Source organism: Plecotus auritus, assembly GCF_963455305.1.
Source record: "Plecotus auritus genome assembly, chromosome: X".
Lineage (NCBI taxonomy): Eukaryota > Metazoa > Chordata > Mammalia > Chiroptera > Vespertilionidae > Plecotus > Plecotus auritus.
Window position 1 is genome coordinate 12,788,971 of NC_137784.1, and position 13,347 is coordinate 12,802,317.

The following is a 13,347-nucleotide window of genomic DNA, read 5'->3' on the forward strand; positions in this document are numbered from 1 at the left end:
AGGTTTGCCCTTAATATGAATGATTCTTGGATTTTGGTGTATATTTTTGGTAGCAGTATGTGGTGAGTCACTAACAAAGAGCTTAAGACAGATGAGTTAACATAAATGGACTAAAATAAGCCTGTGGTCTCTAGCCTGAGCAGCTGTTGGACAAACCTGCCAATATTTTATTTCCCAGAGACACTTGCAGCAGATGTAAGTGAGCAGGCAGTGAGTGCCACATCAGAAAATTCCATACCATTCAGAGTTTCCTGTGCCTGGGATGTGGCTATCCAGAGGAACACCGTCCCCCCAACTATTTACTGAAGCTCCACTTTGTGGAAGAGGGTAAGCAGGGCTGTAGGCCGCAGCAGGGTGCGCAAGAGGATATTGTAAAGGCACAGGAATCAGCCCTGGATATCTCACTAGCTGTGAAAACTTTGGCCACTCTGTGGCTCTAGTTTTCGTTTTCTGAATGAGGAGCCTGGATTGGATGACTTCCTAAGTCCCTTCCAGTTTAAAAATGTATACAGCTCACATTTATTGAGCACTTGCTTTGTGCCAGGCACCTTGTGAAGTGTATTACAAAGGAATTTCCTTCCGCCCTCTGTTAAACCTCTGAGGTTGTTTCAACAGTAGTCCCATTTTGCAGGCGAAGAAACTGAGTCTTAAAGAGGATAAGAGACTTACCTGCAGTCCTATAGTGAGCAATGGCAGAGCCTGAACTCAAATCTGGAACTGTCTCAGGAACCTGGCTTCCTAATCACCATTTTGCGTTGTGCCTTCGCCCTAAACAGAAAATTAGGAATGAGTTGCTTTCACATCCTTCTTCCTCTCCATAGCTTTATATCTGTTTCAAATCATTATGCTTCAATTGCACTGCAGTTGGATTTTCAGGTCCTAATTGGAGCCCCTCACTGAATCCATACACTGCAGTGTGAGTGAATGCTGTGAAAGATAGTAATCAAATTCAGAACACACACATTTTACACAGGACAGAAATAGCATGAGTGGGGCACAGCAGAGCTATTTGATTTACAGAACCATCATCATCTTGAATATTTTGTACGTTCTCTCCAGTGGACACTCTGTACTTGGTGTTCCTGCTGATGTCACTGGCAGAGATGTCTCATGAGGAGACACCCTGTTTGAAAAGCCGATTCAGTAACCTCCTGTATCCTGATTTAATATGATATGGCCATGGCAACCATGGTAATAGTGGCAGCTCCTCTGTTCCTTTTCATTAATGACTCATAATTTACACATCTCTTGCATTGCCACTCTTCCAATAAAGACTTCAGATGTAGAAAGAGCATCCCTCTCTCTAATACAAAATAAAATAAATAAACTTTAAGATTGTGGGTGATTTCATCTAATTTCTGTTCAAGATCAATTTTCAGTTGGTTACTGACAATCCTGTTTTTAAAGTCTGTTGGGATATTTATGACTGAAATCACACTCTCCATAATTCTTTCTTTGATGTCTACAGGAAAGGGGACCTGAAGCAATATCTAATAATTCAAACCAAAAAAGCACTACTGCTTCTATTTAGTTGGATGTTTTATGACAGAAACTTTGAGCCGAAAAGGGAGGGGAAAATACACTCAACCTGCTGCATTTTTATACACCAATAATGAACTATCAGAAAGGGAAACTAAGAAAACAGTTCTATTTACAATTGATTAAAATACCTAGAAATAAATTTAACCAAGGAGGTAAAAGACCTATACTCATAAAATTATAAGACAACGAAGAAAGTTACTAAAGAAAATACAAATAAGTGGAAGCATATGCCGTGTTCATGGATAGGAAAAATTAACACCATTAAAATGTCCATACTACCCAAAGCAATCTATAGATTCAATGCAATTCCTATCAAAATGCCAATGACATATCTCACAGAACTAGAACAAATAGTCCAAACATTTATATGGAATCACAAAAGACCCTGAATAGCCACAGTGATCTGCAGAAAGAACCAAGTTGGAGGTATTGCCTGGCTGGCGTGGCTCAATGGTAGAGCCTTGACCTATGAACCAGGAGGTCACTGTTCGATTCCTGGTCAGGGCATATGCCTAGGTTGTGGGCTCGATCCCCAGTGTGTGGTGTGCAGGAGGCACCCAATCAATGATTCTCTCTCATCACTGATGTTTTTATATCTCCCTCTCCCTTCATCTCTGAAATCAATAAAAATATTTTTTTAAAAAATTTTTTTTAATATATTTTATTGATATTTTACAGAGAGGAAAGGAGAGGGATAGAGAGCTAGAAACACCGATGAGAGAGAAACATCGATCAGCTGCCTCCTGCACACCTCCCACTGGGGATGTGCCCGCAACCAAGGTACATGCCCTTGACCGGAATCGAACCCGGGACCCTTCAGTCCGCAGGCCGACGCTCTATCCACTGAGCCAAACCGGTTTCGGCAATAAAAATATTTTAAAAAAATGTTGGCGGTATCATGCTGATATCAACCCATACTGAGCAAGTGAGTAAATGTAGATTTTCATTTAAAATATTTTAAGTTCAAAAATCAAGTTTTACTGACTATTCCATGTGTTGCATACAATAGAGCAGTGGTCAGCAAACTCATTAATCAACAGAGCCAAATATCAACAGTACAACGATTGAAATTTCTTTTGAGAGCCAAATTTTTTAAACTTAAACTATATAGGTAGGTACAATGTTATTAACTTAACTAGAGGCCCGTTGCACGATATTCGTGCAAGAATAGGCCTTCCTTCCCCTGGCTTCACTCCCAGCCGCCCAGGAGCTGGCAAGTCCCCACTCCCTGGCTGTCCGGAGCTGGCTGGCAAGTCCCTGGTCCCGGGCCGCCCAGGAGCCGGCAAGTCCCCCCTCCGTGGCCGCCTGGAGCCGGCAAGTCCCCGCTGCGTGGCCACATGGAGCTGGCAAGTCCCCGCTCCCTGGCTGCCTGGAGCCGCAAGTCCTCGCTTCTGTCTGAAGCACCACTACAGTAGCTCCCTCCGCCGCCCCCCTTCCACTCATAGCAGGCTTCACTCCTCTCTGATCCACCCCTGCATATGCAAATTAACCTCCATCTTTGTTGGGTTAATTTGCATACTCACTCTGATTGGCTGTGGGTGTAGCGGAGTGATGGTTAATTTGCATGTTTTTCTTTTATTAGGTAAGATTAGGATACTCCTAAGCTGGCCTTTGCTAAAAACTCAAGGGGCCAAAGAGCCACATGTGGCTTGCGAGCTGCAGTTTGCCGACCACTGCAATAGAGGAATCAAAGGTGAATTTGCCTAATGAGAAACACACAACTGATTATATAAAATGGCAGCATGTAATAAATGCTATAAAAACAAATTCCAAACAAAGTGTTAGCAGAGCTAGAGAGAGATGTTTTAATTATAGCTTTGGGAAAGTGATATTTGATCTGGCCCTGGAAAAATTTCTGCAGGTAGGGCTGGGTGGAAGAGGAAGTAAAGAAGGGCATGGGTGTGAGTGGCAGGGAACAAAGCCTCTGAGACAGAAAGTCCAGGGCACGTTCATGAAATGGAGAAACCTGAAGTGGCTGAAGTCAGGGGTGGACAGTCATGCGGAGGTGACAAATAACAACCTGTCAAAGCAGATTGGGGCCTGCTCATAGAGGGCCTGGACTATTTTGCAAGGAGTTTGGCCTTTACCTGTAGGGATGACGTTTCAAAGGTTGTAAAGCAGAAGAGTCATTTTGAAGGTAGAATTGTTATCTTTCCTAAATTAATATTTAAAAATGTGTACACTTACAGAAAAATAAAAAAGCAAATTCAACACAAAGAACAGAAACCCGATATAATCACTGCTATCATGTTCATATGTCAATTCTAAGATATTTAAAAAATCAATATAATTCTTATACCATGAAACTCATCATTTTAAAGTGTACAATTCATTGGGTTTTAGTATATTCACAAGGTTTTGCAACCATCACCACTGTCTAATTCCAGAACATTTTCATCACCTCAAAAAGAAACCCCCATATCCATTAGCAGTCACCTGCCAATCTCTGGCAACTACTAATCTACTTTTTGTCTCTATGGATTTTCCCAGAGATACTTTTCTATACATATATGTGCAAATATACACTGAGTGGCCAGATTATTATGATCTCTGAATGCATAATAATCTGGCAACTCAGTGTATACCCTATATAATAAAAGGCTAATATGCAAATTGTCCCCTCGACCAGGAGTTTGACCAGCAGGCAGGCCGGCCAACCGCCCATGTCCCCTCCCCCTGGCCAGGCTGGCCGGACCCCACCCATGCATGAATTCATGCACCGGGCCTCTTGATATATATATACTGAGTGGCCAGATTATTATGCATTCAGAGATCATAATTATATCAGTGTATATTATATCTCTATCTCTATCTCTATCTCTATCTCTATCTCTATCTCTATCTCTATCTCTATCTCTATATCATCTATATCTATATCTATATCTATATCTATATCTATATCTATATCTATATCTATATCTATATCTATATCATCTATATCTATTACTTCTCCCCCCACCCCCAAATGGATTTGTACATACTACGAAGTAAGCTGTTGAATCTTGAACATATTAGTGTGCTTTGTGAAAAATTAGTCTGGGTGACAGGGCAAGGATGATTGGAAAAAAGAGGTTGGGGGCAGTGAGACTATTTTCCAATGCCTGCAGTAGGGGAGGCAAGAAGTCATGGGGGCATGATCTAGGATGCCAGCCGTCTAGCGGATGTTGTGGTATGCTTCCAAGATCCCCATTTCAGGACTGAGGTATTCATCAGCCTAGTTGCAGGAAATGCTGGCGGCTGATGAATCTAGCTGAGTCTCCTTTTGGGCCTTGCCCTTACTTGAAGAGAGCTTGCTAGCTAGCTCCAAAGCACACTTTCCACCATTCCCAATACTTGGTCATTGGCGGGGGGGGGGTGGTTTATAAAGGCCCCACCTTTCCTGATTTGGAGAATATCTGAAGGGCCATCTCAGCTCTAGAGCTCCCTAAAAGCTGAGGATTTTATTGTGACTGTATTGTAGCCCAGCTCCTCACTCTGTCCAACCCTGCTGCCTTCCCTCCTCCACAGATGTTGTTCCTAATAAACTTCCTGTACTCATATATTTACCTCTAAGTCTGTTTTCCAGGGGACCCAACCTGTAGCAAATAACGAGGATGGAAATGGAGCTGGCATAGGTAGATGTCTTTGTGGAACAACTGAATGGACAGAGCATGGTGATTGATTGGAGATGTGGGGTGGGAAGTATGGAGTGTTAAAGAGAAGGAAGAAAACAAACATATGTATGTATATATAATTTATACATTTAATTTATTTGTACAAACCACATGTATTGTTTATATATGTAAATAATAATAAAATCTCAGGCACTTAGTGTGTAATTTTTACCATAAACAGTTCTGAAAGCTGAAGGTGCAAGATGAGTTAGATCTGGTTATTTTGTTCACTGAATCCATAGTGTTTTTGGGGCAGACAGAAGATAAAACAGCTAATTCTAATGCAATTTGTTGCACACCATGGTAAATTATAGGGAAAGATGGTGAGGAAAGATGAAGAGAATGAAGATGCTGCCAAGATTCTAAGCCAAGGTGTCTTGAAAGATGGTAAGGCCATCATATGACATGGAGAATGCTGATGAGATTATAATAAAAAATAATTATCAAGGTTAATATATCCTTCAAAGAGTTGAAAATATGGGTTTTGAAATTCTTAGGAAGGTCATGAATAGAAATATATATTTAAGTGGCATCTATAGAGAAATGATAGTTAATGCCTTGGGAGTAGATGAGATTGTCAAGATCATGTAAGCTGGACATTTGAAACAGATCTACAACAGAGCTGACTAATGTCCAAACTCAGGCTGCCATTCTCCATGCCAACACACATGGCAGACACAGCTAATTGAACATATAGCCTTAGACTTCTCAAAACATGCCTTCAGGAAGCCATTATCAATAAATCTACTTACTATTCCTGGTTTCTTCTCAAAGTGTTAAGTGTGGTGACCAGGAACATTTGTGGGCCTCCAAGGAAGAGTGAGCTTCTCTGGTTATTCGGTGCAGAGAGAGCACCTAAGAAGCAGGGGGAGTTTGAGGAGAGTGGGGTTCCCAGAAGGAAAAAAGATTTTTCAAGAAAATAACATTTGTCAGATGACTAAGTTGAGGACTTGAAAAGAAAAAGAGATTTGGAGTGGGAGGCCAGTGGTGACCTTATGGAGAGTGGTTTTATTAGAAGGTTGCAAGAGAAGTGAGATGAAGGAAGTTTGAGTAGAGAATGAGAGGTATTTCCAAATGGACTGCCTTGACCCATGGGAGAAACTTGTTGAAAATGAATTTCTAGGACTCACTCCACAGCCATGGTCAAAGGCCGTACTTTGACCTCCCAGGAGTGTTTTGATCAGGGTTAAGTGTGGGGCACAGAGAGCCTAGAAGCTACAGGTGGGTACTCACTGTAGCAGATGCTTTTGATATCCCTTTCAAATGCATTCAGCACTCATTGTTTAGTACACACTGCTCACATCATCCACAAGCACATGGACTCTTTGCCTGAGGACTTTCTCTGGCCACTGAAGCATGTTTGTCCGCTTGCCAGAAATGCCAGAGATTAACTTCCCAGGGAGCACTCTCAACCAACAAAGGATAGAAGTTGGTGGATAGCTTAGCTTTCTTCTCTCTCACATGGATTAACTCTGGACTTGTTTTATACAGTTTTCCAGTGGTCCCAGTTGGATTGAGCCTGAGGTACCAGAGTATGCTCATTAATATACTCTGTGTTGACTTCCTTCTTTCTGTCTCACTTCCCTACTCTTTTCCCTAGGTGTTCTGAGATCACCTCTCACCTACACTATTATCTTTGTCTCATATCCTTGTCTCAGAGTTGGCTCGTAGGGAAACCCAAAACTTACGATCTCATTTCCTCTTCCTGGGCACACAGAACAACTACATATTCCAGTGGCTCTTGCAATCTGGTTGGGCCCATGTGATTAGGCTCTGAGCCATGGGCACAAGTTACTAGTATATACATCACCTCCAGCCCTGGCCACAAAACTCCTGGTGTGATCATCCTTTTGATCTTTCCTTTCCATGGTGACTTCAGAGGCCATGTGTTTAAGATGGCAGCATCACAAGATTGAGGTGCCTGGATTCCTGAGTCACCAATTAGGGCGGACCTATTAAGGAGAGCTATTCTGCTTATACCATTCATGTCTTCAACGTGATTGAATATATGAATGAGAAATAGAACTTTACTATGTTAAATCACTGCTATTTTTGTTATAGCAGCTAGCATTAATTATTCTGACTAATATACCTGCCATCTCAGTCTCCCCTCACTCACATCTCCAAAATTACTGCTCTCCATCCTCCTTAAAAAATTTCCATTCCCTCAGTGTGGCTGACAACATAGCTGAAAATAGCCATGTGTTAAAAGCAAGAGATATAATTATCTGATTAAAGTGCACTCAATTGTGAACAATAAGTACCAAATTAGCTCCCAAAAAATAGTTCTGTTTTCAAATGGATTTCTGATTGGTAGGATCTATGAAGGAGACCTTTTTTGTATCTTTGTGTAATTGTTGGCATAGCCCACTCCCAGCTTTATCTGCATTGTCCAGAAGAAAGAGAGGTTAGCCACTTCTAAGGGGTTGCTGACTTCTGGAATAAAGCCCAAACTCCTTAACATGGCATTTTCAGGTATCCCCAGTTAGCCCCAGCCTACATACCTACACTGATCTTTGCCTCCCCCACCCCCATGAAACTTTTCAAATCATACTACTCATGATAGGGTGTATTTCCCCACTTCTGCTCCTTGGCTCCACTGTACCCTCCACTTAGGGTATCATTTCCTCTCTTGTTCTCCTTTCCAGAAGTGGCCCCCACTCATAGGCCTGACTCCAATTCTGTGCCTCCAGCACTTGCTGCTTATTATTATTTCCATCTTCTCATTGTTTAGGGCCCAGGGGTCCTTAAACTTTTTAAACAGGGGGCCAGTTCACTGTCCCTCAGACCGTTGGAGGGCTGGACTATAGTTTAAAAAAAAAACTATGAACAAATTCCTATGCCCACTGCGGGCCCAGGACGAGTTGGCTGCTAAGCAGGACAGGCAGCGGCACCCAGTCGGCCGGATAAGGGCCGCATGTGGCCCGCGGGCCGTAGTTTGAGGACACCTGGTAGGCTCTTCGATCTGAACTAGAAATGAACTATTTTAAGAAAAATATAATGCATATTCCTATTTTTAATTAGATTTTAACATACTGTCAGGGGCATGGTTACTGAAAATAGATAGATGATAGATAGATAGGTAGCTAGGGATATAGCAAATGGAACTTAAATATGCAGTCTTATTCACATGATTTAAAAAAAACTATTATTTGGAAATGATTTCAAACTTACCAAAAAGTTGCAGGAATAAAAATACTATAAACAACATCTGTAAATGATTTACTGAGATTCACTTACTATAAACGTTTTACCTCATTCTTTTATATTTCCATATCTAGCTCTTTATCATCCATTATCTATCTACCTACGTATCTATCTATATTTTTCTTTCTACACATGCACTCAGTTTTTCTGAACCATTTGAGGGTAGCTTACTTACATCTTGAGCCTTTACTTTTAAATACTTTAGTGTGTATTTCCTAAAGAAAAGAAATAGTCTCTTACCTAATCACAATAGAATGTCAATTTAGTACTGACACAACACATTTTTATTCATAATTTTTTCTCATTCTAATATTTTTCAATTGATTCAATAATGTTCTTCATGGCATTTTTTTCCTCCAGTACAGAATCCAGTATAGGGTCAGACACTGCATTTCATTGTCATAGCTCTTCAGTCTCCTTTAATCTGGAACACTTCCACAGTCTTTCTTTGTCTTCTATGATACTATTTTTCAAATGAACCTTCTTCCCCCTTTTAAAAGAATGTCAGAATTGTAAAAATATCTCCTAGGTATAGAAGCATGAACAAGCTGTTGAACTTCAAGGGAAAGGCAGGGGAGGGTGAGTGAGAAGAGGTCAACCAATGAACTGTGTCATGGACACAGACAAGGGGGAGGTGAGAGCCTGGGGTGTGGGGGAGGATGGGAGCAGGCTGGAAGAGGTTAATGGGGGGGAGGAGGCGGAAAGGAGGACCTATGTAATACTTTAAACAATAAAGATTTAAAAAATATATCTCCTAGGTATTTTATGTACAGACATATGGATGGATGTGGAGTGTCTGAGTAGTGTCATAAGCATTCCCAGTACAAGACTTCCAATTTGAACCCCCTTTTATTCTCATTCTAAATTTCTGATCAATGGCAATATTACTTTAAAAAATATATTTTTATTGACTTCAGAGAGGAAGGGAGATGGAGAGTTAGAAACATCAATGATGAGAGAGAATCATTGTTCAGCTGCCTCCTGCACACCCCCTATGGGGGATCGGGCCCGCAACCCCAGCATGTTTCCTTGACCAGAATTGAACCAGGGATCCAACCAGGGATCCAACCAGGGACCCTTTGGTCCACAGGCCAACGCTCTATCCACTGAGCCAAACCAGCTAGGACCCAATGGCAATATTATTAACACTGCTCATAGGACTCTTTGTCTTACTTTATTTACAATATCTTTCTCCTTATTTAAGTGGTGTTGGAGTGGAAAAGGAAATTGCAAATTTCTCTTCCAGCCTCTGCTGGCCTGCAGGCTGCATGGGAGGAAAAGTCAATAGAGGAAGTGAGAGAGTAAACTGAGAAGTTGAAATCAAAGTGGTGGGCTGCTGAGTCTTGGCTGTGGTGTATTTCTTCTGTGAAGTCAAAGCATTTTTAGAGATAGCATTCAACCATAGTTAATAAAATTTCTGTGCTATAGAGAGGGAAGGCATTAGTAATTTCCACTGCCTATGAAAGGAAACAAAGATACTGACAGGCACAATGTCTTTTCTACTTTGAGTCTGAGAGACAGTGAGGAATTATGGAAAGAGAGCAGAGATTTAACTTTACTTATTACCACTGCTGCTGAGTAGTTATGTAGCTCAGCAAGTCACATCTTCTCTGAGCCTTGATACTATTATCTGTAAAATGAGTGTTTAGAATAGACTAGATTCCCTCTAAGTTTCCTTCAGTGAGTCTAAAGTTCAGTGATCATGAATTCCAGCATACATTCAATGCACATCTCTGGAGTGTCCAGTATGTGTTGGGCACTGGGCAAGGATGAGTAGGGCCTAGTTTTTATTCTCCCAACATGGTGGTAGAAGTGGTAGAGGGAAGGCATGTAAGCAAAGAATTGTGAGAAGGGCCACAGTATTAACAAGTTCAAGTTACAATAGTGTTACAAAGGAGACAGTAAGCAACTTTCACTGGGGAGTGGAATGCTTCATAGAGGAAGTGACAATGGTTGTTGAACTGAGTCTTGAATGTGGGGACAAGGCATTCTAGGCAGAAGGTGCATTCCTGTTTGTGGACTGGACGTACTACGGGTTTGCTGGAGCACATTTGTTTGAGGTAAAGTGAGGGTAATGAGGATGGAATGGTAGGTAGCTAGGCAGGGACAGATCTTGGGGTGCTTCTTGGCCAGACAGAGAGGAGTTTAAGGTGGTAGGGTGAGACTTGAGGCAAGGAGATCATGGGGGAATCTATTGCAGAACATAAAATATTAAGAGACATAGGGAGATAAAGAGTGGTTGGAGACATATTTAGGAGAAATAATTGGGAAAACTTGCCAATTGAGTGTGAGGGTGAGAAAGAGGGAGGACTGTCACGACACACCCACATTTCTCATTTGTGCAGTGGACTGGACTGTAGTGCTATGAAATGCATTCATAAGTCCCCTGAATGGGAGGAAATACTGAGTAGCAGGTTTGGGTGATGTATACTGAGTTTACCTTAGGATATGTTGGCCTGGAGGTGTCTACTGGGCACCCAAGTGGACATTTCCAGCAGGCAGTTGTATAAACGAATCTGGAGCTCAGGAGAAGTCTGGGTTGGAGACAGATTGGATGGTTATAGGTGTGAAGGATGCCACTCAGGGAGAGTATCACTTTAGGAAACTACTGTGACAGGGAATAACAGGAGTTCTGTCGTCTTATTAGGTCTGTACTCGTATTTACTGAGATCTTCTTAGCTATATGATAGCGCGCAAGTAATTTTGAATCTGTCTCATGTTTAACAACAACCCCAATTTGTAGACTTTTGAGAGTTTGAGATTTTAAAAAGTCCAATAGATAGAACTTGTAAGAGGATCAGGAAGGGCACCCTAGGACACACTATTAAGCTGCTTCCTACAGGTGCCAGAAGCAGCCATTTACTAGGTTCCCTGCACCCTTACTGCCTTTCTCACCACATCAATTTGTTACAAGTTGCTTAATATCTCTGAGCCTAGACGTCCTCCTCAGCAAGATGGAAACAATAACAGCACTTCTGGTTATCACAGACAATTTTTTTGAAAATCACGTGAGGTCAGCTTTGTATGAACACTGCACACTGTGACATGAATGTTAGTTACTATCAAAACAAATGGAACAAAGAGATGTGATCAATTCATCAGCATTTTCTATGCTGTTACCACTGTGGAATGTGTCTGTCAGGATCAACACTGGACTGTTTTAAGCAGTGTCTGACTCTTGGCCATAGTTAGGCTAATCACTGCATGAGGCTATCTTACTGATTTGGGAATTACCCAGGGTTGTGGGGCAGAATGAAGTAGGACTATAGATTGGAAAATTTGTGAGGCCAGCAGGGGCTTGGGGTTTCTTGTGATCACTACTTGTCTACTCTGCTGTCCACCCAATGGAGAAGTGTAAAGATGAACTCTGTCCTTAACAGGTGAGGGCAACTCCTCCTAGAACATCAAATTCTCACCTCCAGGTGGGCAAAGATAACCCTGACTGCATAAACAGTAGCATTAATGCAACAACATGGAAAGTATGTCTGCACCTAGAAAGCCCTCAATAGATGGTGGTACACTGGGCAGGCCAGATATTCAGAATGGAAGAAGACAGCCATAGTCACTGGGTGAGGCAACCCGAGGTCCAAACTAGTCCATGATCACAGAGAGACACGGCCAGATTCTGGTATGGGTGGCAAAAATGAGCAAGATCCATAACTTGAGTTCAAGTCAAGGTTACTTTTACTTCTGTTTCTCCCAAAGCATGCAAATAATATTCAGGAGATAAGAATATAGGGATGTAGATGCAATGCCCCATCACTTCTCTTGCTTTTCTTAGTGATCTTGGCAGCCTGGAAACTGTGAGATATACCCTAGTCCAGAGGAGCCCAGAATTGTGGGCTCACTGCCTTTTATATAAAACTAGAGGCCCAGTGCATGAAATTCGTGCATGGGGGATGTGTCCCTCAGCCCAGCCTGCACCTTCTCCAATCTGGAACCCCTCGAGGGATGTCCGACTGCCCGTTTAGGCCCGATCCCGGTAGGATTGGGCCTAAACGGGAAGTCGGACATCCCTCTCACAATCCAGGACTGCTAGCTCCCAACTGCTCACCTGCCTGCCTTCCTGATTGCCCCTAACTACTTCTGCCTGCCAGCCTGATCACCCCCTAACCACTCCCCTGCCAGCCTGATTGATGCCTAACTGCTCCCCTGTCAGCCTGATTGCCCCTAACTGCCCTCCCCTGCAGGCCTGGTCACCCCTAACTGCCCTCCCCTGCAGGCCTGGGTCCCCCCCCAACTGCCCTTCCCTGCAGACCCGGTCACCCCCAACTTCCCTCCTCTGCCGGCTTGGTCACCCCTAACTGCCCTCCCCTGCAGGCTTGATCGCCCCCAACTGCCCTCCCTTGCAGGCCTGTTCCCTCCCAACTGCCCTCCCCTGCTGGCCTGATCGCCCACAACTGCCCTCCCTTGCAGGCCTGGTCCCTCCCAACTTCCCTCCCCTGCTGGCCATCTTGTGGTGGCCATCTTGTGTCCACATGGGGGAAGCCATCTTTGACCACATGGGGGCAGCCATATTGTGTGTTGGAGTGACAGTCAATTTGCATATTACTCTTTTATTAGATAGGATAGAGGCCTGGTGCATGGGTGGGGGCTGGCTGGTTTGCCCTGAAGAGTGTCCCGGATCAGGGTGGGGGTTCCCTTGGGGCATGGGATGGCCTGGGCAAGGGGCCTGTGGTGATTTGCAGGCTGGCCATGCCTCCCGGCGACCCAAGCGGAGGCCCTGGTATCTGGGATTTATTTATCTTCTATAATTGAAACTTTGTAGCCTTGAGCAGAGGCCAGGGCAGGCCAAGGCTGCAGGAAGCTTGGCTTCCTCCATCGCTGGGGGCAACCCAAGCCTCCTGCTCTCTCCAGCTCCATGGCTGCTGCCATTTTTTGTTGGGATTTATTTATCTTCTATAATTGAAACTTTATAGTCTTGAGCGGAGGCCAGGGCCAGCCA

General features: G+C 43.1%; 1 long non-coding RNA gene across 1 annotated transcript in view; it reads right to left on the minus strand.

Annotated features, from left to right (window-relative positions):
• Window positions 1-645: 645 nt before the first annotated feature.
• Window positions 646-13,347, minus strand: part of LOC308239252 — a 198,095-nt gene continuing 185,393 nt past the window's right edge. Inside the window, exon 3 of the long non-coding RNA XR_013959722.1 lies at window positions 646-768. This is a non-coding gene — a long non-coding RNA (uncharacterized lncRNA). The remainder of the gene's footprint in view (window positions 769-13,347) is intronic.